Source organism: Triticum urartu, chromosome 3 (genome assembly GCF_003073215.2).
Source record: "Triticum urartu cultivar G1812 chromosome 3, Tu2.1, whole genome shotgun sequence".
Lineage (NCBI taxonomy): Eukaryota > Viridiplantae > Streptophyta > Magnoliopsida > Poales > Poaceae > Triticum > Triticum urartu.
In genome coordinates, this window is record NC_053024.1 from 73,329,601 (window position 1) to 73,355,116 (window position 25,516).

General features: G+C 48.9%; 1 pseudogene; it reads right to left on the reverse strand.

Moving 5' to 3' along the window:
• Positions 1-22,424: 22,424 nt before the first annotated feature.
• LOC125546677 lies at positions 22,425-25,152 on the reverse strand (annotated as a pseudogene).
• Positions 25,153-25,516: the final 364 nt, after the last annotated feature.

Below are 25,516 nucleotides of genomic sequence, written 5' to 3' on the forward strand. Positions count from 1 at the left end.
TCCACGCCATAAAATATCTACCCCTCAAGCTTAAAGGGCCAGCCCGGCATTGGCTTAAAAGCCTTCCCGAAAACACAATTGGAAGCTGGGAAGAGCTCGAGGATGCTTTCCGAGCAAACTTTCAAGGGACCTATGTCCGCCCTCTGGATGTAGACGATCTTAGTCACATAACTCAACAACCCAGAGAATCAGCTCGGCAGTTCTGGAATAGATTCCTCACTAAAAAGAATCAGATAGTCGACTGTCCGGACGCTGAAGCCTTAGCAGCTTTCAGGCATAATTTCTGAGACGAATGGCTCGCCAGACACCTCGGCCAAGAAAAGCCAAGAACAATGGCCGCACTAACAAGCCTCATGACCCGCTTTTGTGCAGGGGAGGACAGCTGGTTGGCAAGGTGCAGCCCCAGCAACCCAAGTACATCCGAAACTAGGGATGGAAACGGAAAACCGCGACGCAACAAGGACCGTCGCTGGACTAAGGACAAAAGTCCGAAGAGCACGGCAGTCAATGCCGGATTCAAAGGCTCACGAAAAAATCAGGAAAAATCGCCCCCAGGATAACAGGGACGATCCATCCAACCTAAATAAAATCCTGGACAGGATATGTCAGATACACAGTACTCCCGGGAAGCCTGCTAACCATACCCACAGAGACTGCTGGGTTTTCAAACAATCCGGCAGACTCACTTCACATAACAAAAGAACTTCCCACAAGAAGTAAAAACAGTGAACTCACTTCACATAACAAAACGTGCGGCGCCCGTAAAGGTACGCACCACATGGCCTAAAGGGTCCTGCCACTGGTTGTCAAAACCGATCATCTTCGATCAGCTAGATTATTCTAGGAATATCAAGAATGTAGGCTGGACTGCCTTGATACTCGATCCAATAATTGGCGGACTCAAGTTTTCAAATGTCCTTATGGACGGCGGCAGTGGACTAAACCTGATATATCAGGATACAATCCAGGACATGGGGATAAACCCAACAAGAATCCGCCGCAGCAAAACCTCCTTTCAAGGGGTAATACCTGGTCCGGACACCCATTGTACGGGTTTTCTCCGGCTCACAGTCACATTCGGCTCTGCCGATAACCTCCGTCGCGAAAAGCTGACCTTCCATATCGTCCCGTTCTCAAGTCGCTATCAAGCACTACTGGGACGCGAAGCTTTCGCTCGCTTTAACGCAATACTGCATTATGCATCTCTTACGCTTAAGATGCCCGGTCCACGAGGCATCATATCTTTGGAGGGGAAGCACTAAAATGCGCCTCCCCAAGCGGAGGATTGTGCGGCCGCTTTGACAGCCCCACAGCAAAATGGCCTCATCGGCCAAAAAACTTCGAAATAGGTCATTCAAGACCACGAACGCGGATAGACGAGTTCGGTGAAAAATCATCATTGATGCAGGCCTAGAAGCCATATACCCCCGCACTAGGGGCTCCACGCATATACAATAAGAGACAATAAAGCTCAAACTTATATATCTTACTTTATACTTTGCTTATTTGAAACTTTTTTGGCACGACCCGTTTTCAACTCAGTTCCTCTCTTTTACAGATGAACGTCGTGCGGCGCCCGTCCAGGATACGGCACAACGGAGACACAGGCGCAGACGTGCAGTAGGGACCCGTCCTAAAGGATTCTTTTTAGATTAAGACCCTGCGTAAACCTTTTTTAATGTCTCTTGTTGCTACACATCCCCTGGTTTTTTCTTTCTAACATAACCAAGGAGGAGGCTGGTGTCATGGCATATGGCCACGTCAGAATTTTTGCACGTACCTGGACACTAGGGGCATTTTTTAATAAAGAGTGTTGTTCGGCCCGCACTCATAAAGACCGAACACCTTAGGGAGTGTTTGGCGTCGCGAGTTTTGGCACTATATGCATCAGCTCCGAATCATGTCTTTGGTCAAATGTTGTGTTGCCCGGCTCCTGAGTTCAGCTACCTTACGTTCCGCTCTATCGGCTAAGGTAGCACCAGGAGAACTACTGCGATTGTGCCCCCGGTTCGGCCAGGGCGAGCACCTCAGTAGAGAAAGCTGAAAACTGACTGTCATGATGTAGCGTGAGACTGGTCAGCCACTCGATGACCGATCGGAATCTATCGGATTCCTCCGCTTTAACGAAGGGCCGCTTCCCGGTCAGGCACATACGCACCCCGAATTCGGACGAGCGCAGTTGCCACCAAGGAGCTACCTAAAGAGTCTCATTTTCAAACTCCTATGGCTAAGTGAAAGTGTTAAAGCATTATAGTCCGGTTGCCTGGCCCGCTGCGCTATCACCTCCTTTGTAGGACCAAGACGTTGGGTTAAGTGTGAAAATGCGTCTTCTGCGAGCACCCCCGCACTATGTGCGTGGGGGCTGAAGCCAACGACTGCCATCTTTCAGATTCTATATATATATACATATATATCTTAAAACGGCCGCATAGAAGGTGTTAATAATACTTGGAGGCACAAGTATAAAAAAGGCCACTACAACTTATCAAAATATTACTTTATAATTACATATGCTATCATAACATAGCGTCTTTCGGGCACTGCGTCTCTATTACACGAGCGCCTTCAAGAACTTCCTGAAAGTAGTGCTCGGAGGGTACTCAGCTTTTGTCCGAATCTCGGGACGCAACAACGATGGTCTCCATCTCTGCCCAGTATGTCTTGACACGGGTAAGAGCCATCCTTGCGCCCTCTATGCATGCTGACCTCTTCATTGCATTAATACGCGGCACCGCGCCAAGGAATTGCTGCACCAAGCTGAAATAACTCTTCGGCTCCGATCTCCCCAGCCACAGATGATCCATGACATACTTCATGGCGAGTCCGGACAACCTATTTAGTTCGACCCATTGAGCCAAACGATCATCCACTGCCAGTGGACGCTCTGGATTATGAAACTGCGACTAGAAAAGCTTTTCCACTTCGCAATCTTTCTGATCTCGAAAGTGTTCGGTCACATCAGCTACACTCGTTGCCAAGTCCAGATAGGTGTCTTCCACACTCCACATCCGGTCCAACGAAGCAAACTTCGGATCACAAAACTTCCTCCGCAGCATAAAGGGATTTCCAGCCGCAATCTGTTCGGCCTGACGCAGCTCCTCTTTCGCAGCTCTCATCGCAGAGCGAGCATCCTTGGCATCGGCAACGGCCTTCTCTAAGTCCGTCTGTCTCGCCTGGTCTTCTTTCTCAAGAAGTTTGCAACGGTCTGCAGCACTCTTTAACTTCTCGGCCATCTCGGCCATCTCTTCTTTGCTTCGGCAGTGAGCAGCCTGTTCGGCTCTCAGCTCTTCAAGGGCCTTCTCGGCAGCCGCATCGCTTTTTCTGGCTTGCTCCTTAGCTCGGGCAAGTTCTGCCCCAAGATTCTCCACGGCGGCCGTACCATCTGCATCAAGCACACACACATTGTAATACACTGGCATGAAGCTCCTCTTACCTGACACCACCCGAAGAATTACATACCTTGAGCCTCATCAAGCCGCTTGTTGACAAGCGCGATGTCAGCATCTGCCATGTCCAGTTGTCGCTTTAGTTCGGCCACATCATAAGTTCGGCTTGATTCCGGACACCTCGCCACCTACATTCAAAGGCGACATCTTAGACCTGGGATTATGATCCTCTGCGTGCCGTCATTTCTTGACAACGCGCAGAGTCTCAGGGGCTACTATCTACACAGGGCGCATCTTACTTATGCGCAACTGACAAAAGTGTACATTATCTAACGTACCTCAAAACCCGTCAGTAAACTTTTGACGGCCTCATGCAATCCGCTTTCTGTGGATGAAATCCTTTCAATCACCGTGCCCATCAATGCACGGTGCTCCTCTGAGATAGAAGCTCGCCCCAGCAGAACCTTCAGCTCCTCCGGCCGAGCACCAGACGGTGCCGGACTTGTCCTACAGCCTCTTTCGAAGGCCGGACGCGGAGAACCTTGGGGGCCACATAGCTATCTTCCGCCCTGCCGGATTCAGAGAAACCCTCCGTGACGACACCTCAGGGTCGCCCGCCTCTCTAGGCGATATGGCAGGGGGAGGCGTCCCGCTCTCCATCATCTCCGGAAGAAGATTCCCCGAAGACGAGCTCTGCTGAGAAGGGCTGAGGTCCGAGCTACAAGGTAAAATTTCGGTTAATCTTCTCAAATATAAATCAAGGATTTCTCTCATCCCTCAAAAGGAAAACCTCTCTCTACTTACGGCTCGCTGGAGGACTGATCCCCTTGAGGGCGTAGTCCGGCCGAGGAACTCCCCGGCGTCGGACCCTCTGACGAGGATTTTCTCCCCCGTTTCGAGGCCATGGTTTCCGGGTCGTCAGAGGCGGCTCTCTTCTTCCCCTTAGGAGAGGAATTGTCGGTTCCTCCCTTCAGAGCATCCTCCTTCGAGGAGGCCATAGCTTCCTTGTCCTCCCCCTCCAAAGGCTATCTCCAGCATCCTGACTAGCACAGGATCCGGCCTGGTTTCAGGAAGGGGAGCCGGACATCTGATCAGCTTCGCCTTCGCTATCCACTCCTGTTTAAAAGGACGGCTCTTTTAGGGGCAAGTTTATGACAATTATACGGATAGAAGGTCCAGGCACAAGGTTGCTTACTTGAGTATCCGGGCGATTGTAGCTTAGGCCTGCGTCCTCGGTTGAATCCGGACACATCTCTTGTGATCCGAAGAATAGTCTATACATCTCCGCGGGCGTTGCGCCCATAAAATTCTGGAGAACTCGCGGTCCCTCTGGATTAAACTCCCACAGGCGAAGGGGGCGACGTTTGCCGGGCAATATTCGGCGAATCAGCATGACCTGCGTCACCTTGACCAAACTGAGGTCTCCTTCCAAGAGATCCTTAATTCGGCCCTGTAACAGGGGCACGTCTTTTGATAACCCCCAATCTAATCCTTTGTTGACCCATGACGCCAGCCGTGGTGGGGGACCCGAGCGAAAGGCAGGAGGCGCCGCCCACTTGGCGCTCCTGGGAGCGGTGATATAGAACCATTCTCGTTGCCACGAGTCGAGCTCCTCTTGAAAGGAGCCCTCGGGCCATGGATCACCTGCATTCTTGCTTATGACAGCGCCTCCGCACTCTGCGTGCCGTCCCTCGATCATCTTCGGCTCCACTCCAAAATTCTTGAGCCATAATACGAAGTAAGGAGTAACGCGGAGGAACGCTTCACACACAACGATGAATGAGGAAATGTGGAGGATGGACTCCGGAGCTAAGTCATGAAATTCCAGCCCGTAATAAAACAGCAGCCCCCTCACAAAGGGATCCGTCGGGAAGCCTAATGTAACACCCCGGATGTAACTTTCCCAATTTGTACTCCAACTCTTGTCGTTTCCGGCGTTAAGTTATATTTATTTTCTCGGGTTCGGGTCTTTGTCTCCGAGTGTTGTTATCGTTGTCATGCATCTCATATCATGTCATCATGTGCATTGCATTTGCATACGTGTTCGTCTCATGCATTTGAGCATTTTCCCCATTGCCCGTTTTGCATTCCGGCGATTCGTTCTCCTCAGGTGGTCATTTCTAGCTTTCTTTCGTGTGTGGGGATTAAACATTTCCGGATTGGACCGAGACTTGCCAAGCGGCCTTGGTTTACCACCGGTAGACCGCCTGTCAAGTTTCGTACCATTTGGACTTCGTTTGATACTCCAACGGTCAACCGAGGGACCGAAAAGGCCTCGTGTGTGTTGCAGCCCAACACCCCTCCAATTTGGCGCAAAACCCACCTAACTCTGCTCCATCATCTAGAGCGTTCAATCACGATCGCGTGGCCGAAAACCGCACCTCATTTGGACTCTCCTAGCTCCCTCTATGCCTATATATACACCCCCTCCAAATCCGGATCTTTCTCCCCCCCGAAACCATAAAAAAACCTCGCGCGCCGCCGGACATTGTCCGCCCGGGGCGGACACTCCGCGCCGCTGCCCCCGCACCAGTGGCGTTCCGCCACGTGGCACTCGCCGCCGCCTCCCACCGCCGGGCCCGGGAAGCCCAAAGCCGGCCCCCGAGGCCCGAAGCCACCGCGCCGCCGCCCGAAGCGCCGCGCCTCCTCGCCCGCGAGCCGAGCCGCCGCCGCCTGCGCCAAGCCACCGCCGCCGCCAAGCCGCCGCCGTCCGCCGCCTCGCACCGCCTCCCGCTGCCTGCCGCGCCACCCCGCTCCGCCGCACGCCGCCCCTCGCCGCCCGCGCCTCCCCGGCCTCGTCTCCGGCCGGATCCGGCCGCGGGAGGGCCGGATCCGCCGCCGCCGACCCCGGCCGCCGCCGTCTTCATCGTCTCCGGCGAGTCCGCCGCCGCCTCGGTTCGCGCGCCGGTCAAACCCTAGATCTGGGAGGTTGCATTTTTTCACCAAGTCCCGGAGATTTTCAATTCAAGTGCTCCTGTTCATGGCTCCGTAACTTTGCATCCGTAGCTCCGATTCATGCATATAGCATATCAAAATGTTCACCTCAGAGAGTACATCATTTCATTCCATTGCATAATTTTCATTTGAGCTCATCTTGATGCCCGAAATGCTGTTAGAAGAGGGCTACTTGAGTTATTTGTCAGATCTGCTACTCCATTTAGGTTTTTGTCATTTTTGCCATGATTAATGTGTGCATGCTATGCCCATGAGTTCTACATATGTTTTGTTAAGGGTTTTGTCATCTTTCCAGAGGTGCAACCCATGTATTTTTGTGATATGTGTGGTGACTAGTGCAAGCTTGCAAAGTGGTGCACTTGCTAATTCTGTTTTCAGGGACTTAGTAATTTCACTAAGTCCTGGAGCTGTTTATCTCATGATGCCATATGTTCATGCTGTTTCCTAGTGATCCGTGCCTCTTTTGAGGATGATCAGTAAGGATGTTTTGTTAATATTGTAGTGCTCTATCCATCCATGTCTTTGTTTGCAATTATGGAGCACCCTAGCTTGAGTCAATCGAGCTCTACTTTTGCTACTTTGTGAATCTGGGCAGATTGTCAACTTGTTTGCAATTTTGCCGGTGATGTTGTAGTTGATCCGTGCATGCTATGCTATTGTTCTTGCCATGTCTAGCTTGAAGTTTGTGCCTTCTTGATGGATGTATGCTTGTCTTGCCATGAATTGCACCGTAGTGAGTGCATCGAGCTCGTAAACATGCCTACTTGAGTTATATTTCAGCATGTGCCAGCTTTCACCAAGTCTGAAAAATGATTATGTTTTTGCTATGTTCACATGCTTGCAATTGTATTTTCTGATCCCTTTTGGCTCAAGGTCACTAAGGGACTTTTGTTAAGCTCTTTGAGTAGCTCCATGCCATGCTTTACTTTGCCTTGTTCAGGTCCTGTAGCACGTAGTTTTGTTGCTCCGAAGAGTGCCACCTGATCTGAAATTCCAGACAAGTGTTAATTTCACTAAGTCTGAAATCTGTTTGTCATATGCATTTTCTCCATGCTTGTTTGAACATGTTAATGGATGAATTGGCCGTAGCTCAGTGCTAGACTTTTGTTAAGAATCTTGTGTGAATCCCTGCCATGTATTTTGTTGTCATGTTTGGGTGCTGTAGCATGTTCATCTCATTGCATTTAGATGGCTACTTGCTGTAAATCGCAGACCGGTGTCATTTTTGAATCGCTTGCCATTTCCAAACCGTAACTCCGATTCCGGCGTTCTTTATATCGTTTTCAAGCGGTTTCATCTCATCTTTCCAGTGTAACACTTGGATTTCCAAGTTGAGGCCAGGTTCATGCATTTCCTGTCATATCTTGCATTTTGCATCCCGCATCGCATCCCGCATAGCATACCATCTTTGCATTGCGTTGTTTGAGTTTGCCCGTGGTTGATTGTATCCTTGTTGCTTGTTTGTATTGTTTGGGTAGAGCCGGGAGACGAGTTCGCTAACGAGGAGCCCGTTGAGTTTGCTTTCGAGGATCCAGTCAACTCTGACAACTGTGCAGGCAAGATGATCATACCCTCGAAATCACTACTATCTTTGCTATGCTAGTTTGCTCGCTCTTTTGCTATGCCAATGCTACGATGCCTACCATTTGCTTTCAAGCCTCCCAAATTGCCATGTAAACCTCTAACCCACCATGTCCTAGCAAACCGTTGATTGGCTATGTTACCGCTTTGCTCAGCCCCTCTTATAGCGTTGCTAGTTGCAGGTGAAGATTGAAGGTCGTTCCTTGTTGGAACATTTATTTACTTGTTGGGATATCATTATATTGCTATGTTATCTTAATGTATCTATATACTTGGTAAAGGGTGGAAGGCTCGGCCTGGCCTCTCGCCTAGTGTTTTGTTCCACTCTTGCCGCCCTAGTTTCCGTCATATCGGTGTTATGTTCCCGGATTTTGCGTTCCTTACGCGGTTGGGTTATAATGGGAACCCCTTGATAGTTTCGCCTTGATTAAAGCTTTTCCAGCAATGCCCAACCTTGGTTTTACCATTTGCCACCTAGCCTTTTCTTTCCCTTGGGTTCTGCAGACTCAAGGGTCATCTTATTTTAACCCCCCCCCCGGGCCAGTGCTCCTCTGAGTGTTGGTCCACCTGTCAGCTGCCGGTGGCCACCAGGGGCAACTCTGGGCTGGCCTACCCGTACCTAAGACAATCTGAGTGTGCCCTGAGAAAGAGATATGTGCAGCTCCTATCGGGATTTGTCGGCACATTCGGGCGGTGTTGCTTGGTCTTGTTTTAACCTGTCGAAGTGTCTTGAGTACCGAGATACCGAGTCTGATCGGAACGTCTTGGGAGGAGGTCTATTCCTTCGTTGACCGTGAGAGCTTGTCATGGGCTAAGTTGGGACTCCCCTGCAGGGATTGAACTTTCGAAAGCCGTGCCCGCGGTTATGGGCAGATGGGAATTTGTTAATGTCCGGTTGTAGATAACTTGAACCTTAATTAATTAAAATGAATCAACTGAGTGTGTTACCGTGATGGCCTCTTCTCGGCGGGGTCCGGGAAGTGGACACGGTGTTGGAGTAATGTTTGCGCAGGTTGCTCTCTAGTTTCTCGCTCGCGCTTTGCCTCCTCTTCTCGCTCTCTTTTGCGAATAAGTTAGCCACCATACTTGCTAGTCGCTTGCTGCAGCTCCACTTATATTTACCTTGCCATACCTATAAGCTTAAATAGTCTTGATCGCGAGGGTGCGAGATTGCTGAGTCCCTGTGGCTCACAGATTACTATTACACCAGATGCAGGGCCTGATGATTCCGCTCCAGGAGACGCACTGAGCTCAAGTGGGAGTTCGACGAAGACTCTCAACGTTACTATGTTTCCTTTCCCGATGATCAGTAGTGGTGCCCAGTTGGGGGTGATTGGGACCGTGTCGCTTGTTGGGTTATCTTTTATTTTGGCGCCGTAGTCGGGCCATGAGTGTTTGGATGATGTAATGTTATTTATGTACTTGATTGACGTGGCGAGTGTAAGCCAACTATGTTATCTCCCCTTTTATTATCATATTACATGGGATGTTGTGAAGATTGCCTAACTTGCGACATATGCCTTCAATGCGATTATGTCTCTAAGTCGTGCCTCGACACGTGGGAGCTATAGTCGCATCGAGGGTGTTACAAGTTGGTAATCAGAGCCTTCCCCGACCTTAGGAGCCCCATTGCTTGATCGTTTTTAGCGGCCGAGTTGTGTCTAGAAAAATGTTTTGAGTCATTTAGGAATTATATATCGGAGAGTTTAGGAATTCTTTTTACTTCCCAGTCTCCTCATCGCTCTGGTAAGGCATCCTAACGTAGAGTTTTGACTCTTCTCTTCTCAAATTTCACTAAAAAAAATTTAGGATCACGCGGGTATCTTGGAATCGTTCCGATGGTTTTATGATGAGAACATTGTCTTGGTGCCTCCTGTCAGGGGTTTAGTGGAAGTGTCCCGGGGAGTTGAGCTCTGAGGTGTTGTCATCATAATTTTATCGTTGCAGTTCTGGAATACCTGAGTTTAGTACGCCGACATCGAAAATCTCTTTTATGCAGTTCGTTGGTGAGATAACCTCGACGCCACCCAGTACTGGGGCGGGAGTTCGGGAGTATCGCCATAACTTGTATAACGGATGCTTTTCGAAGGTTGAGGTAGATGGTTTCCAAGTTTTCTTGGTTATGTGTTGAAGGATGGATACAGCTGGATGTAGGATTTGCTAGTTTGGGTGAGATATTATGCTTCCCCTGTATCCCCAACACCTGATTGCATAACCGGAAAGGTTCGGGAGTTTCATAGGTGGGAATTCTAGTAGCTCTAGTTCTTCTTCCACGGATATTGGTTTGAGATTGGGATTTCTTACCGATTATTCGTTCTTGATCCGTACCTTGTTGAATTTATTTCTCTACCTTAATTCTACGTGGCTTCTCAATTTATGGATATGTGACCATTTCAAGAGGAATGCATTCGTTCATTTTGTTCGGATGTGAAGACTATATGTTGCAATTTTCATTCCGTTGGATTCAGCTTCAATATTTGTCTATCAATGTGCTAATGGTGGTCAACCTCTTCAGGATGGCTCCTCCAACGCGCACGACTCCGAATCCTGATCCGCCACCACCTCCACCTCCTCCGGAGGCATGGCAAGCTGTGATGGCCGCAACCAATGCAAACACACAGTTGATCATGCAAATTCTTCAAGAGCGCAATCAAGGCAACCAAGGGAATCAAGGCAGCAATCAGAATCACTTTGCTTCACTCAACCAGTTCCTTGCTAACGGGCCAAAGACTTTCAGCAATTGTGTTGAGGCAACCGATGCTGACGATTGGCTTGTGGATCTGTGCAAGCATTTCGAGTGCAGTAACGTCAGGCCTGAGGACTTTGTCAAGTTCGCTTCCTTCCAACTCAAAGATCAAGCTGCAGAATGGTTCCAGCAGTACAAGGACTCCAGAGGTGGACGTGTTATCACTTGGGATGATTTCCGTCGAGATTTCCGAGCTCATCATATTCCCCAGAGCGTGGTTGAAAGCAAGCGTGAGGAATTCCGCAATCTGAAGCAAGGCTCTTTGTCTGTCTATGACTACAACAAGTTGTTCCAGAAGCTCGCCCGCTTTGCCAAGCAGGACGTCCCTGATGAGAAGAGCATGATATACCAGTTCAGGGGTGGTCTCAGAGAAGAAATTCAGCTAGCTCTTGTTCTCTTTGAGCCCTTGAGATACGATGAGTTCTACAACATGGCATTGAAGCAAGAGGCTGCTCAGTTGAGGTGTGATGCTTCCAAGAAGCGAGTCAGAGATGTTACTCCTTCTTCCTCTACTCAAGTGGCCAAGCAGCAGAAGTATTGGCTTCCTCCTCCTCCGTTCCGTCAGCCGTATCAGCAGAAGAGCAAAGGTGGCAGTGGTTCTTCCCACCCACCCAACCCTGGCTTTCAGAACAAGACTTCGTCTCAAGCTCCAAGATCGAGTGCTCCGTATCACCGTCCGCTTTCAGAGGTCACGTGCAACAAGTGCCAACAGAAGGGTCACTATGCCAACAAGTGTCTCAACCAGAGGCGTCTTCCTCCTCCTCCTCCTGTCAGATCGGCAAGTACAGCTGTGGTCAAGCATAACCCCAAGCGCCAAGGTCAATTTGATGAATGCAGCTCAGGCAGAGGACTCGTCAGATGTGATCATGGGTAACCTTCCTGTTAATGATATTCCTGCAAAAGTTCTTTTTGACACGGGTGCATCGCATTGTTTCATCTCGAGACCGTTTTCATCTAAGCATGGTTTGCCTTTGCAAATTTTGCCTAGTCCATTAGCAGTTGTCTCTCCCGGTAAGCGCATGCATGCTAACTCCATTGCTCCGGATGTTACTATCACTTTGGGAGACTACAAGTTTCTATCTTCTCCTACGGTTCTTGGTGACTCGGATATTGATCTTATTCTCGGAATGGATTGGCTTTCTAAGCACAAGGCATCTTGATTGTGCAGCCAGGCAGATTCAATTGACTCATTCGTCTGAGGATGTAATTGTCTTTGCCGCTCGGGATAATACTATCCGTCTGTTTTCTCTCAATGAGAAGGGTGAATTGGATGCTATCTCGCAAATTCCAGTCGTTTGCGAATATCAAGACGTCTTTCCAGAAGAGCTTCCAGGAATGCCTCCGCACCGGCCAGTTGAATTCGTTATTGATCTTGAGCCTGGCACGGAACCTGTGTGCAAGCGTCCTTACAAGCTCGGACCTGAAGAGTTGAAGGAGCTGAAGAAGCAACTCGATATTCAAGAGAGAATGGGTCTCATCCGGCCTAGTTCTTCTCCATGGGGTTGTGGTGTTCTTTTTGTGAAGAAGAAGGATGGAACGGACCGACTTTGTGTTGATTACCGTCCATTGAACAAGAAGACCATCAAGAACAAATACCCACTTCCCAACATCAATGAGCTGTTCGAACAACTCAAAGGTGCCCAAGTATTCTCCAAGCTTGATCTCCGTATGGGTTATCATCAGATTCGAATCCGTGAGCAAGATATTCCCAAGACGGCTTTCAGGACAAGCTTTGGTTCATATGAATACACTGTCATGTCTTTTGGCCTCGTCAACGCTCCTCCGACGTTCTCTCGCATGATGAACTTCATCTTCAACGCCTACACCAATGACTTCGTTTTGGTCTATCTCGACGACATTCTGGTTTTCTTGAAGAACAAGGAAGATCATGCCAAGCACTTGCGTTTGGTTCTTGATAAGCTGAGGGAACATCAGTTCTACGCCAAGTTCTCCAAGTGTGAATTTTGGCTCGATGAGGTTCTTTATCTTGGTCATATCATCTCTGCCAAGGGCATTGCCGTGAATCCTGAGAAGGTGTCTGCAATTATGAATTGGGAACCTCCTCAGAACGTGAAGCAACTCTGTAGCTTCCTCGGTCTCGCAAGCTACTGTCGAAGATTCATTGAAAACTTCTCCAAGATCTCGAAGCCTCTCTCAAATATTCTCCAGAAGCACGTCAAGTACGTTTGGTCGCCGGAGTGTGACATTGCTTTCAACACTTTGAAAGAGAAATTGATCACTGCTCCAGTTCTGACTCCGCCTGATGAATCCAAGCCGTACGAGGTCTTTTGTGATGCCTCTCTCCAAGGTCTTGGCGCAGTATTGATGCAAGAGAAGAAAGTTGTTGCTTATACATCTCGCCAGTTGAAGCCTAATGAGAAGAACTACCCCACTCATGATCTCGAGTTGGCGGCAGTTGTGCATGCTCTTTTGACTTGGAGACATCTTCTATTGGGAAGAAAAGTGGACATTTTCACTGATCACAAGAGTCTCAAGTACATCTTCACTCAGCCTAATCTCAACCTCAGGCAAACTCGATGGGTCGAAATGATTCAAGAGTATAATCCGAGTATTGAGTATACTCCAGGCAAGGCCAATGTGATTGCTGACGCTTTGAGCAGGAAAGGCTTACTGCAACAGTCTGATTCTCAAGCCTTATCAACCCGAGCTTTGTGAAGCTTTCCGCAAACTTAATCTGCAAGTTGTTCCTCAAGGTTTCCTCGCCAACCTTCAAGTCTCTCCTACCTTGGAAGACCAGATTCGCCAAGCCCAGCTTCTTGATGCTATGGTGAAAAAGGTGAAGATTGGGATTGCCAAGAGTCAGTCCAAGTACAAGTGCTACCGCCTTGATGACAAGGACACTCTCTTCTTCGAGGATCGTATTGTTGTGCCCAAGGTGACCTTCGTAAAGTGATCATGAACGAGGCTCACAATTCTCTCCTCTCCATCCATCGTGGGAGCACGAAAATGTATCAGGACCTCAAGCAGGCTTATTGGTGGACTCGAATGAAGCGCGAGATTGCTCAGTTCGTGAATGAATGTGATGTCTGCAAAAGAGTGAAGGCAGAACACCAAAGGCCAGCTGGTCTCCTCCAACCTCTTGCCATTCCAGAATGGAAGTTTGACCACATTGAGATGGACTTTGTGACGGGGTTTCCAAAGTCCAAATGTGGCAATGATGCTATATTCGTGGTCATCGACAAACTCACTAAAGTGGCTCACTTTCTGCCTATCAAAGAGTCAATCACTGCAGCTCAATTGGCGGAACTCTATACCTCTCGATTGTCTCTCTGCACGGTATTCCACAAGTGATCTCTTCAGACCGTGGCAGCATCTTTACCTCCAAGTTTTGGGATTCTTTTCAGAAGGCCATGGGCACCAACATCCGCTTCAGCACAGCTTTCCATCCTCAAACTAGCGGTCAAGTCGAGCATGTCAACCAGATTCTTGAAGATATGCTCAGGGCTTGTGTGATCTCCTTTCGGCATGAAGTGGGAGGATTGTCTTCCTTATGCTGAATTCTCCTACAACAACAGTTTTCAAGCAAGTTCGGGCAAGGCCCCATTTGAAATTCTGTATGGCAGGAAGTGCCGTACCCCTCTCAACTGGTCTGAAACCGGTGAACGTCAGCTTTTGGGTAATGACTTAATCACAGAGGCAGAAGAAATGTGCAAAGTCATTCGTGATAACCTCAAAGCAGCCCAATCCCGCCAGAAGAGCTACTATGATAGTAAGCACCGTGATTTGGCTTTCGAGATCGGAGATCATGTTTACCTCCGCGTCTCTCCTATGAAAGGTACTCGTCGCTTTGGTATCAAAGGGAAGCTTGCTGCTCCTAGATACGTGGGACCTTTCAAGATTGTCAGCAAGAGAGGCGACCTCGCCTATCAACTCGAGCTTCCTTCAAACTTTGCAAATGTTCATGACGTGTTCCATGTCTCTCAGCTCCGAAAGTGCTTCAAGACTCCTGACCGCACCATCAAGTTCGAGGACATTGAGCTCCAAGAAGATCTCTCTTATCGTGAGCACCCAGTTGCTATTCTTGAAGAGACTGAACGCAAGACTCGCAACAAGTCAATCAAATTTCTCAAAGTCAAGTGGTCACACCATTCCGACCGTGAAGCTACCTGGGAACGCGAGGATCACCTCCGTTCTGAGTACCCGGCGTTCTTTCAGTCCTAGATCTCGGTACGAGATCCTTTCGTAGTGGTGGAGTGTTGTAACACCCCGGATATGATTTACCCAATATGTACTCCAACTCTTTTGTAACACCCCGGATATGATTTACCCAATATGTACTCCAACTCTTGTCGTTTCTGGCCTTAAGTTATTTTATTTTCTCGGGTTCGGGTTTTTGTCTCCGTGTGTTGTTGTCATTGTCATGCATCTCATATCATGTCATCATGTGCATTGCATCTGCATACGTGTTCGTCTCATGCATTCGAGCATTTTCCCCGTTGTCCGTTTTGCATTCCGGCGCTTCGTTCTCCTCCGGTGGCCATTTCTAGCTTTCTTTCGTGTGTGGGGATTAAACATTTCCGGATTGGACCGAGACTTGCCAAGCGGCCTTGCTTTACTACCGGTAGACCGTCTGTCAAGTTTCGTATCATTTGGACTTCGTTTGATACTCCAACGGTTAACCGAGGGACCGAAAAGGCCTCGTGTGTGTTGCAGCGCAACACCCCTCCAATTTGGCCCAAAACCCACCTATCTCTGCTCCATCATCTAGAGCGTTCGATCACGATCGCGTGGCCGAAAACCGCACCTCATTTGGACTCTCCTAGCTCCTCCTATGCCTATTTAAAGATCCCCCGAAAATCTCCTTCTCCTTCCCCTCCGAAACCCTAGATCCATTCGTCTTCGCACGCACCGGACACATCTCGCCACCGACGGACACGTCCGGTCCGCCCCGCCGCCGCCACGTGGCACGCCACCATTGGCCCCGCCTCCGCCGCCGTTCCACTCCGCCGCCAGGCCCGGGAGGCCCGTGGCCGGCCCCCGAGGCCCACCTCGCCTCGCCTCGCCGCCCGGTGAAGCCGCCGCCCGTGCCTCCTTCTTCCTAGGCCGCGGCAGCCCGGCGCCGCCTCGCCTCCTTCTCCGGTCGCTGCCGCCCGGACCGCGCCGCCTCCCGCCGCCCGGCGAGCTCGCCGCCCCGAGCCGCCGCCTCGCGCGCCGCCGCCGGAGCGCGCCGGCCCGTCCTCTCCCTCGTCGTCCGGCAAGAGCTCTGGCGGGATCCCGGCGAACCTCGGATTCTTCACCCGGCGAAACCCTAGATCTGTCCCGGAGAGGTTCAATTTTTCGTCTAAGTCCTCGGATTTGCAGATCCATGTGCTCATGTTCTCGGCTCCGTAACTTTGCATCCGTAGCTCCGTTTCATGCATATAGCATATCAAAATGTTCATCTTAGAGAGTTCATCATTTCATTCCATTGCATCATTTTCATTTGAGTTCATCTTGATGCCCGAAATGCTGTTAGAAGAGGGCTACTTGAGATAATTGTCAGATCTGCTACTCCATTTAGGTTTTTGTCATTTTTGCCATGATTATGTGTGCATGATATGCCCTGATGCTCTACATGTGTTTTGTTAAGGGTTTTTTCATATTTCCAGAGGTGCAACCCATGCATTTTTTTGATGTGTGTGGTGACTAGTGCAAGCTTGCAAAGTAGTGCACTTGCTAATTCTGTTTTCAGGGACTTAGTAATTTCACCAAGTCCTGGAGCTGTTTATCTCATGATGCCATATGTTCCTGTTGTTTCCTAGTGATCTGTGCCTCTTTTGAGGATGATCAGTAAGGATGTTTTGTTAATCTTGTAGTGCTCTATCCATCCATGTCTTTGTTTGCAATTATGGAGCACCCTAGCTTGAGTCAATCGAGCTCTACTTTTGCTACTTTGTGAATCTGGGCAGATTATCAACTTGTTTGCAATTTTGCCGATGATGTTGTAGTTGATCCGTGCATGCTATGCTATTGTTCTTGCCATGTCTAGATTGCATTTTGTGCCTTATTGATGGGTGTATGCTTGTCTTGCCGTGACTTGCGTCATAGTGAGTGCATCGAGCTCGTAAACATGCCTACTTGAGATATATTTCAGCTTGCTCCAGTTTTCACCAAGTATGAAAACTGATTATGTTTTTGCTATGTTCACATGCTTGCAATTGTATTTTCTGACCCCTTTTGGTACAAGGTCACTAAGGGACTTTAGTTAAGCTCTTTGAGTAGCTCCAGGCCATGCTTTACTTTGCCATGTTCATATCCTGTAGCTTGTAGTTTTGTTGCTTCGAAGAGGGCTACCTGATCTGAAATTCCAGACAAGTGTTAATTTCACTAAGTCTGAGATCTGTTTGTCATATGCATTTTTGCCATGCTTGTTTGAACCTGTTAATGGATGATTTGGCCGTGGCTCAGTGCTAGACTTTTGTTAAGCATCTTGAATTCATCCCTTTCATGTATTTTGTTGTCATGTTTGGGTGCTGTAGCATGTTCATCTCATTGCATTTAGATGGCTACTTGCTGTAAATCGCGGACCGGCGCCATTCTTGAAACGCTTGCCATTTCCAAACCGTAACTCCGATTCCGGTGTTCTTTATATCGTTTTCAAGCGATTTCATCTCATCTTTGTAGTGGCACACTTGGATTTCCAAGTTAAGGCCAGGTTCATGCATTTCCTATCATATCTTGCATTTTGCATCCCGCATCGCATCCCGCATAGCATATCATCTTTGCATTTTGCACGCGGTTGATTGTGTCCTTGTTGCTTGTTTTTCTTGTTTGGGTAGAGCCAGGAGACGAGTTCGCTAACGAGGAGCCCGTTGAGTTTGCTTTCGAGGATCCAGTCAACTCTGACAACTGTGCAGGCAAGATCATACCCTCGAAATCACTACTATCTTTGCAATGCTAGTTTGCTCGCTCTTTTGCTATGCCATGCTACGATGCCTACCTTGCTTTCAAGCCTCCCAATTGCCATGTCAAACCTCTAACCCACCATGTCCTAGCAAACCGTTGATTGGCTATGTTACCGCTTTGCTCAGCCCCTCTTATAGCGTTGCTAGTTGCAGGTGAAGATTGGAGGCCGTTCCTTGTTGGAACATTTATTTACTTGTTGGGATATCATTATATTGTCTATGTTATCTTAATGCATCTATATATTATCTTAATGCATCTATATACTTGGTAAAGGGTGGAAGGCTCAGCCTCTCGCCTAGTGTTTTGTTCCACTCTTGCCGCCCTAGTTTCCGTCATATCGGTGTTATGTTCCCGGATTTTGCGTTCCTTACGCGGTTGGGTTATAATGGGAACCCCTTGATATTTTTCCTTGATTAAAGCTTTTCCAGCAATCCCCAACCTTGGTTTTACCATTTGCCACCTAGCCTCTTTTTCCCTTGGGTTTCCGGAGCCCGAGGGTCATCTTATTTTAACCCCCCCGGGCCAGTGCTCCTCTGAGTGTTGGTCCAAATAGAGCCACTTGCAGCGCCACCTCGGGGAAACTTGAGGGTTGGTTTTAGTTGTACGTAGTGTTCATCTGAGTGTTTCCTGAGAAAGAGTATGTGCAGCTCCTATCGGGATTTGTCGGCACATTCAGGCGGTGTTGCTGGTCTTGTTTTAACCTGTCGAGGTGTCTTGAGTAACCGAGATACCGAGTCTGATCGGAACGTCTTGGGAGGAGGTCTATTCCTTCGTTGACCGTGAGAGCTTGTCATGGGCTAAGTTGGGACTCCCCTGCAGGGATTTGATAACTTGAACCTTAATTAATTAAAATGAATCAACTGAGTATGTTACCGTGATGGCCTCTTCTCGGTGGAGTCCGGGAAGTGGACACGGTGTTGGAGTAATGTTTGCGCAGGTTGTTCTCTAGTTTCTCGCTCGCGCTTTGCCTCCTCTTCTCGCTCTCTTTTGCGAATAAGTTAGCCACCATATTTGCTAGTCGCTTGTTGCAGCTCCACATATCTTTACCCTGTCATACCTTTAAGCTTAAATAGTCTTGATCGCGAGGGTGCGAGATTGCTGAGTCCCTGTGGCTCACAGATTACTATTACACCAGATGCAGGGCCTGATGTTTCCGCTCCAGCAGATGCGTATGAGCTCAAGTGGGAGTTCGACGAAGACTCTCAACGTTACTATGTTTCCTTTCCCGATGATCAGTAGTGGTGCCCAGTTGGGGGTGATTGGGTCCGTGTCGCATGTTGGGTTATCTTTTATTTTGGCGCCGTAGTCGGGCCATGAGTGTTTGGTTGATGTAATGTTATTTATGTACTTGATTGACGTGGCGAGTGTAAGCCAACTATGTTATCTCCCATTTATTATTTATATTACATGGGATGTTGTGAAGATTGCCTAACTTGCGACATATGCCTTCAATGCGATTATGCCTCTAAGTCGTGCCTCGACACGTGCGAGATATAGTCGCATCGAGGGTGTTACATTGGCCTCCTTGCCCTTCCCCTTGGCTTTCTTTTCCGGCGCCGGGACTAGCACCCTCGTCAATAGAGGAATAGCTGGGTCTTCGAGCAGCGGAGCCGGACAGTGAATCCGGTCCGCTTTCTACTTCCAGCCCTTCAAAAATAAATGAAGGGTTTAGTGTGCTCCTTGGATTCGCAAAGTAAGGTTATCAAAGAACTTACGGGGGTCGCGGCGTGGATGCTGTCGTAGCCAAGGTCTTCGGTTGCCTCCGGACATGACTTCTTGGTCTTGAAGAGCAACTTCCACATGTCTTCATGCTTCGTGCCGAAGAACCGCTGCAAGGTGCGGGGACCGGCCGGGTTGAACTTCCACATGGGCTCTTGACACGCCTGACAGGGAAGAATTCGACGGAAGAGCATCACCTGGATCACGCTGGCGAGGCTGGTATTTTTATCTACCATGCTCTTGATGCGCTTTTGCAGCACCGTTACCTTGTCAGACGACGCCCAGTCCAGGCCCTTGTTGAGCCAGGATGCCAGCCGCATTGGGGTCCGGACTTGAACTCCGCAGGAGCAGCCCATGTGGAGTCACGGGGCTCTGTGACATAGAACCACCCCTGTTGCCATCCCTTCACGGTCTCCACGAAGGTGCCCTGGGGCCAAGTGACATTGGGAAGTTTGCTCACCATAGCGCCACCGCAATCCGCCCTGCTGCCTATCCACCACTTTTGGCTTCACATTGAAGACCTTGAGCCATAGGCCGAAGTGGCGGGAAATGTGAAGGAATGCCTCGCATACGACGATAAACGCCGAAATGTTGAGGAAAGAATTTGGGGCTAGATCATGGAAATCTAGCCCGTAGTAAAACATGAGGCCGCGGACAAAAGGATGAAGGGGAAACCCCAGTCCGCGAAGACAATGAGGGATAAACACTACCCTCTCGCCGGGCTTTAGAGTGGGGATGATCTGCTTTTTGGCTGGAAGCCGGTGGGCGATCTCCTTGGCCAGGTACCCCGCTTCCCGGAGTTCCTTGATGTTTTTCTCCGTGACGGAGGAAGCCATCCACTTGCCCTGCGCTCCGGATCCGGACATGGCTGGAGTACTTTCTGGGAACGAAGAGGATTGAAGCTTGGGCGCTGGAGCTTGAGGGCAGATGTGCTAAGGAAGGGGAAGGCGTGGGGTAAAAAGGGGGAATCTTATCTCCTTATAAAGGCAGTGAATATCATGTGTCCCCCATGAGTCTTAAAGCTCGCCTATTTCCAAGGGGTCGTGCAAAATGGCACGGTTAGTTTTCCCAAACCCGTATTGATGAAAATCCCGTAATAAGGGGGCACGATCTCTGCTTTGACAAGACGTGATGTCAGTGGTTGCGTCTCGAAACGTGAAACTGGAGGCCAAAAAATGGTTTGAAGTAATAAAATGGCCGGACGTAATGTCTCACTAGTGAAATCTTCAGAAGACAGAGCTTATCTGTATTCTGCCCTTGTAATTCAGAGGTATGACTGTTGTACAGAGCCAAATATAGTACTGACGATCAACTGATTTGAAGTGTTCGGAGGAGGAACCCGCCTTGCAACGTCGAAGACAATCTGCGCGCCGGACACATCGTCATTGAAGACTAGTTCAGGGGCTACTGAGGGAGTCTAGGATTATGGGCTCCTCGGGCGTCCGGGCTAAGTGATATGGGCCGGACTAATGGGCCGTGGAGATACAAGACGAAAGACTTTCCCCGTGTTCGGATGGAACTCTCCTTAGCGTGGAAGGCAAGCTTAGCGTGCGGATATGAAGATTTCTTTCTCTGTAAATCGACTCTGTACAAACCCTAGTCCCCTCCGGTGTCTATATAAACTAGAGGGTTTAGTCCATAGAGGCAATCACAATCATAATCATATAGGCTAGACCTCTAGGGTTTAGCCATTACGATCTTGTGGTAGATCAACTATTGTAACCCCTATACTCATCAAAGTCAATCAACTAGGAAGTACGGTATTACCTCCATCAAGAGGGCCCGAACCTGGGTAAATATCGTGTCCCCTGTCTCCTGTTACCATCGATCCTTAGACGCACAGTTCGGGACCCCCTACCCGAGATCTGCCGGTTTTGCCACCGACAGTCGGTACCATTTGTTGTATTCGGGACAATTGTTGTATTGAATTATTAGTTTTTTTTCAGTGATTTGAATTGTTATTGTCATTTGGATTCATAATATTGACATTTTATGTTTTTTAAATTCATAATTTTGTGTAATATATGAGATATGTGTCAAATTCAGAAGAAGAAAAAACACGCGTTTTGCGGGCTCGCACGGGTTACGGCCGAACAAACCCCGCATATCGGAACCATAAAAAGGAATATTTACACTTCTAATGCATCATAAATTTCAATAGATAAAAAATGGAAAAAAAATTCACTAGACGAGCTGCAGGAGCAATACACAAGGGAGAATGGCAGATGATACCATCACTTAGATGCTTCCATGATAAATTCAGCATGAATAGTGTCGATAAAGAAAAAAACATGAAAAGTGTGAAAAGCTACACTATTCACAACAGGTTTGTCTTTTTTGCTTCTCAATGTGTATATCAAATTTGGATCTGGATTTTTTAGGGTTTGTAGACACATGTGTTGCAAACATTCATATATTTTTTGGAATGATTTAAATTTGATTTTTTCGAATTTGGTATCACGTGATATTCTCCCCATTCCCCAATACACATGCCTGATGCATCGGTGCACGCATCCTAAATTTCAATAGATGAAAAAATGAAAAAGAATTTTCTAGACAAGCTGCGGGAGCGGTACAACGGATAGTGGTCCGCTTGCTTAATAAAATCCAGAGTCTCCAGACAAGCTGCGGGAGCAGTACACCACAGGGATATACGTCCGCTTGCTTAAATCTAGTGAGATTTCAGAGAGCTGCGCTCACACGGTGCACCATGTGAGGCTTGCAAATTCTGGTTGCCCCGTTCATCTACGGTTACAGGCTAGCGCCACCAAGCCCGGCGATGATGAGGCCGGTTGAAGCCCTATTTAAAGAGATCAAAGTTCTTCTCGTCTGGCCATGTGGGACTAAACGAAACCCAGCCTCGACGCGTGCCCGCGGTGACCCATAGAACCGACACATCTTAATCGGGCTGCTTGTGCTGTGGGCTTTAGTGTTTCCCTATGGCCCACAGAGACGAAGCCCACCATACACGACTCAAAATATATTTTTTCTAAAAGCGCCATGCCTCTGGTCCCTCTTGAGTTTTGCAACCATACAAGCCATCATCAATCAAGTAACCAAATGCAGGTATGTATCATTTTTATTGTCTCGTATCAAATGGGTACAAATACAACAACATCAGCAACAATATATCAACCAAACAGGCCCTCCTTCAGGCCGCGGGTCGAACTCCTCCGATTGCTCCTTGGTGACGCAGCTGGCGAGCATCCGGGTGCTGTCCAGCGGCAGCGGCGCCTTGAGGATGACGACGGAGGCGATGAAGTCGTTGTTCACGAGCGGGCCGGCGAACATGGGCGAGCCGAAGCCGTAGTCCACGTCGGAGAACCCCAGCTTGCTCCAGTCGGAGACGTAGATGGACTCGTAGTCGAAGCTCATCTGGAAGGGATCCTGCCGCGTCTCCTCCTTGGCGAACTGGAAGAACTCCACCGCCATCCGCTGCTTCACCTCCCGGATCATGTCGATCACCTCCATCAACGACGACTCCAGCACCTTCTTGCTGCTCCCGGACATCTTCACGGGGAAGATGGAGTTGCCGTAGTACCCGGCGTCCAGCTTCAGCAGGTGGCGCACGCTGGCGAAGAAGCAGAGCTTCACCGTGGCCTCCGGCTCCAGGTTCAGCGCCCGGGTGCGGCACTGCCACAGCTTGGCCGTCAGCACGTCGAAGCCGGAGCAGAACTTGCCGATGTGTGCCTTGTACTGCGTCTTGAGCCCGTCGATGTAGCCCGTGGGGAAGTCGAGCACGATGTAGTCCAGCACCAGCACGGGGACCTCCGGGAGCGGGCCAGGCTTGATGCTCGGGTTGGCGAACTTCTCCCTGTCCCACACCGGCTTCACCGCCGGCTCCGGGAGCCCCCGCGCCATGTCGCCCACCGCCTTGATGAACTGCGCCGCGCCCATGCCGTCCGCCGACGCGTGGTTGAACCGCACGCCCATCACGAACCCGCCGCAAGTGAATTTCGTGATCTGAAAGCATGTAATAAGTTAGTTTGATTAGTAGGAGTACTAACTAATATCCTGTAGATGCTCCCGTAATTCCAGTAGGCTGTCCTCATCGAGAAATATGAATTGGAAATCATGATGGAATTCGGCACTTTCTGCCGAGCCATGCATCTCAAGGTACGGGTGACAGGGATGCACGAACAAAACACCAAGAGAGAATGAGCGAAAAATGCGCTGCAATCTAATCATCATCATAAAGTACTCCACTGACTTCTCAAAACGGGAGCGGCTATAGATCAATCGACTGACTCAAGAAAGGGATCAGTCGATTTGTAGAAGGTAAGGAAACATAACTATTCAGAACAAATTGACTGGCCCAAAGTTGTGGTCAGTCGAAAAAGGCCAGCAGTCAAACGGGCTGAAAAAAGAGTTCTGACTTTATATTTCTGCCTTCAGTCTTCAGCCCAAAACTAAAATGGGCATGAACCCGCTAAGAGACAGACCCACTACACAGAATCCACCTAACGCACAGAGCCACTAGGTCTTCTTCCTCCTCTTTCATCCCCGACACCGCAAACACTCAGCTGCCGCCATGGACGCTGAAACAAACATGAGATGTGCTGATCTCTTCTGACCTCTCTATAGATCTTGTGCTAAATTTCTTCCTTGCAAAGTCCTTCTCCTCCAAACGCCCTTAGATCCACAACAGCAGAACAATACCAAAAAAATGGATGAGTCGTCATATCATTTTAGAATGATAGATCTGTCTGGAAGAAAATCAAAATCGAGAAGATATAAACCTGGAGAAGAACTTGCTTCACGAATTTGCAAGGTAATAGATGATCCCCCACCACCTCTTTCTTTAATCAGTCTTCATGTTAGCTTCTGGTTGATTCTGGACAACTGCATTTAGCATCTTGCATATTCAGACGTAACCTTGTTGTTGTTTGCTAGAAAGAGGAGAATTGAAACAAATAAATTGGTAGCATGATTAACTATCACAAACTAAATGTGTTTCCGACCTTCAGGAGGAGTTGCATATTCAGAAAACTAAAATTGCTCAAGTAAGCAAGAAGCATATTTAGAGAAGAAATGCTTGCAGATCTTGACAAGCATAAGGAACTCTGAACAAAGAAAATTGCCTGCATGACTACGTAAGGGACTGCAACATACAATTTAAATGCATTAAAACTATAAGCCAGAAAAGCCAGACATATACATACCTTTGAGTACTTATGATCCGACCAGGGGCTTTGGCCTGGGGTGCCACTCATCGGCGTCCAATTCTGAGTCATCCGTAAGGGACGTCCTCCCTTTCTTGGATGCCTCCGCCTCTAGATCGACGGAGGCTGCCCTTTTCTTCTTCTCCCCCTTAGGGGGGAGTTGCTCTCTTCCTCCTCCTCTTCCTCTTCGTCAGGGGAGGAGAGGGTTCTGATGTCCTCGGACACTACGTCTGAAGCACTCTTACGGCGGAGGCCGCTCTTGGCCTCCTTGCCCTTCCCCTTGGCTTTCTTTTCCGGCGCCGGGACAGCACCCTCGTCAATAGAGGAATAGCTGGGTCTTCGGGCAGCGGAGCCGGACAGTGAATCCGGTCCGCTTTCTTCTTCCAGCCCTACAAAAATAAATGAAGGGTTTAGTGTGCTCCTTGGATTCGCAAAGTAAGGTTATCAAAGAACTTACGGGGGTCGCGGCGTGGATGCTGTCGTAGCCGAGGTCTTCGGTTGCCTCCGGACATGACTTCTTGGTCTTGAAGAGCAACTTCCACATGTCTTCATGCTTCGTGCCGAAGAACCGCTGCAGGGTCCGAGGACCGACCGGGTTGAACTTCCACATGGGCTCTTGGCACGCCTGACAGGGAAGAATTCGACGGAAGAGCATCACCTGGATCACGCTGGCGAGGCTGGTATTTTTATCTACCATGCTCTTGATGCGCTTCTACAGCACCATTACTGTAAATGCATCTAGTGCCACCTCTAGTTGGTTTTGGAGTATTGACGACAAACCTAGTTGAGGGACTAATGTGTTTGTGAGAATTGCAGGAAAACACAGGTAGAAGTCCCTCATTGATTCGGTTTTACTACCAAAGATGACCCCTAAAAATGTACGAAGACATTGAAGACAATGGTGGTTTATGAAGATATTCATATTGAAGACAATGACATGAGAAGACTCCCTATGAAGCTTTTGGAACTCGAAGACCTAGATCCTTCGTAGTTTTATTTCATTCATGTTGTGTCATAGGAACCACCGTACTGTTAAGTGGGGTCGAAGAGAACCAGTCAGA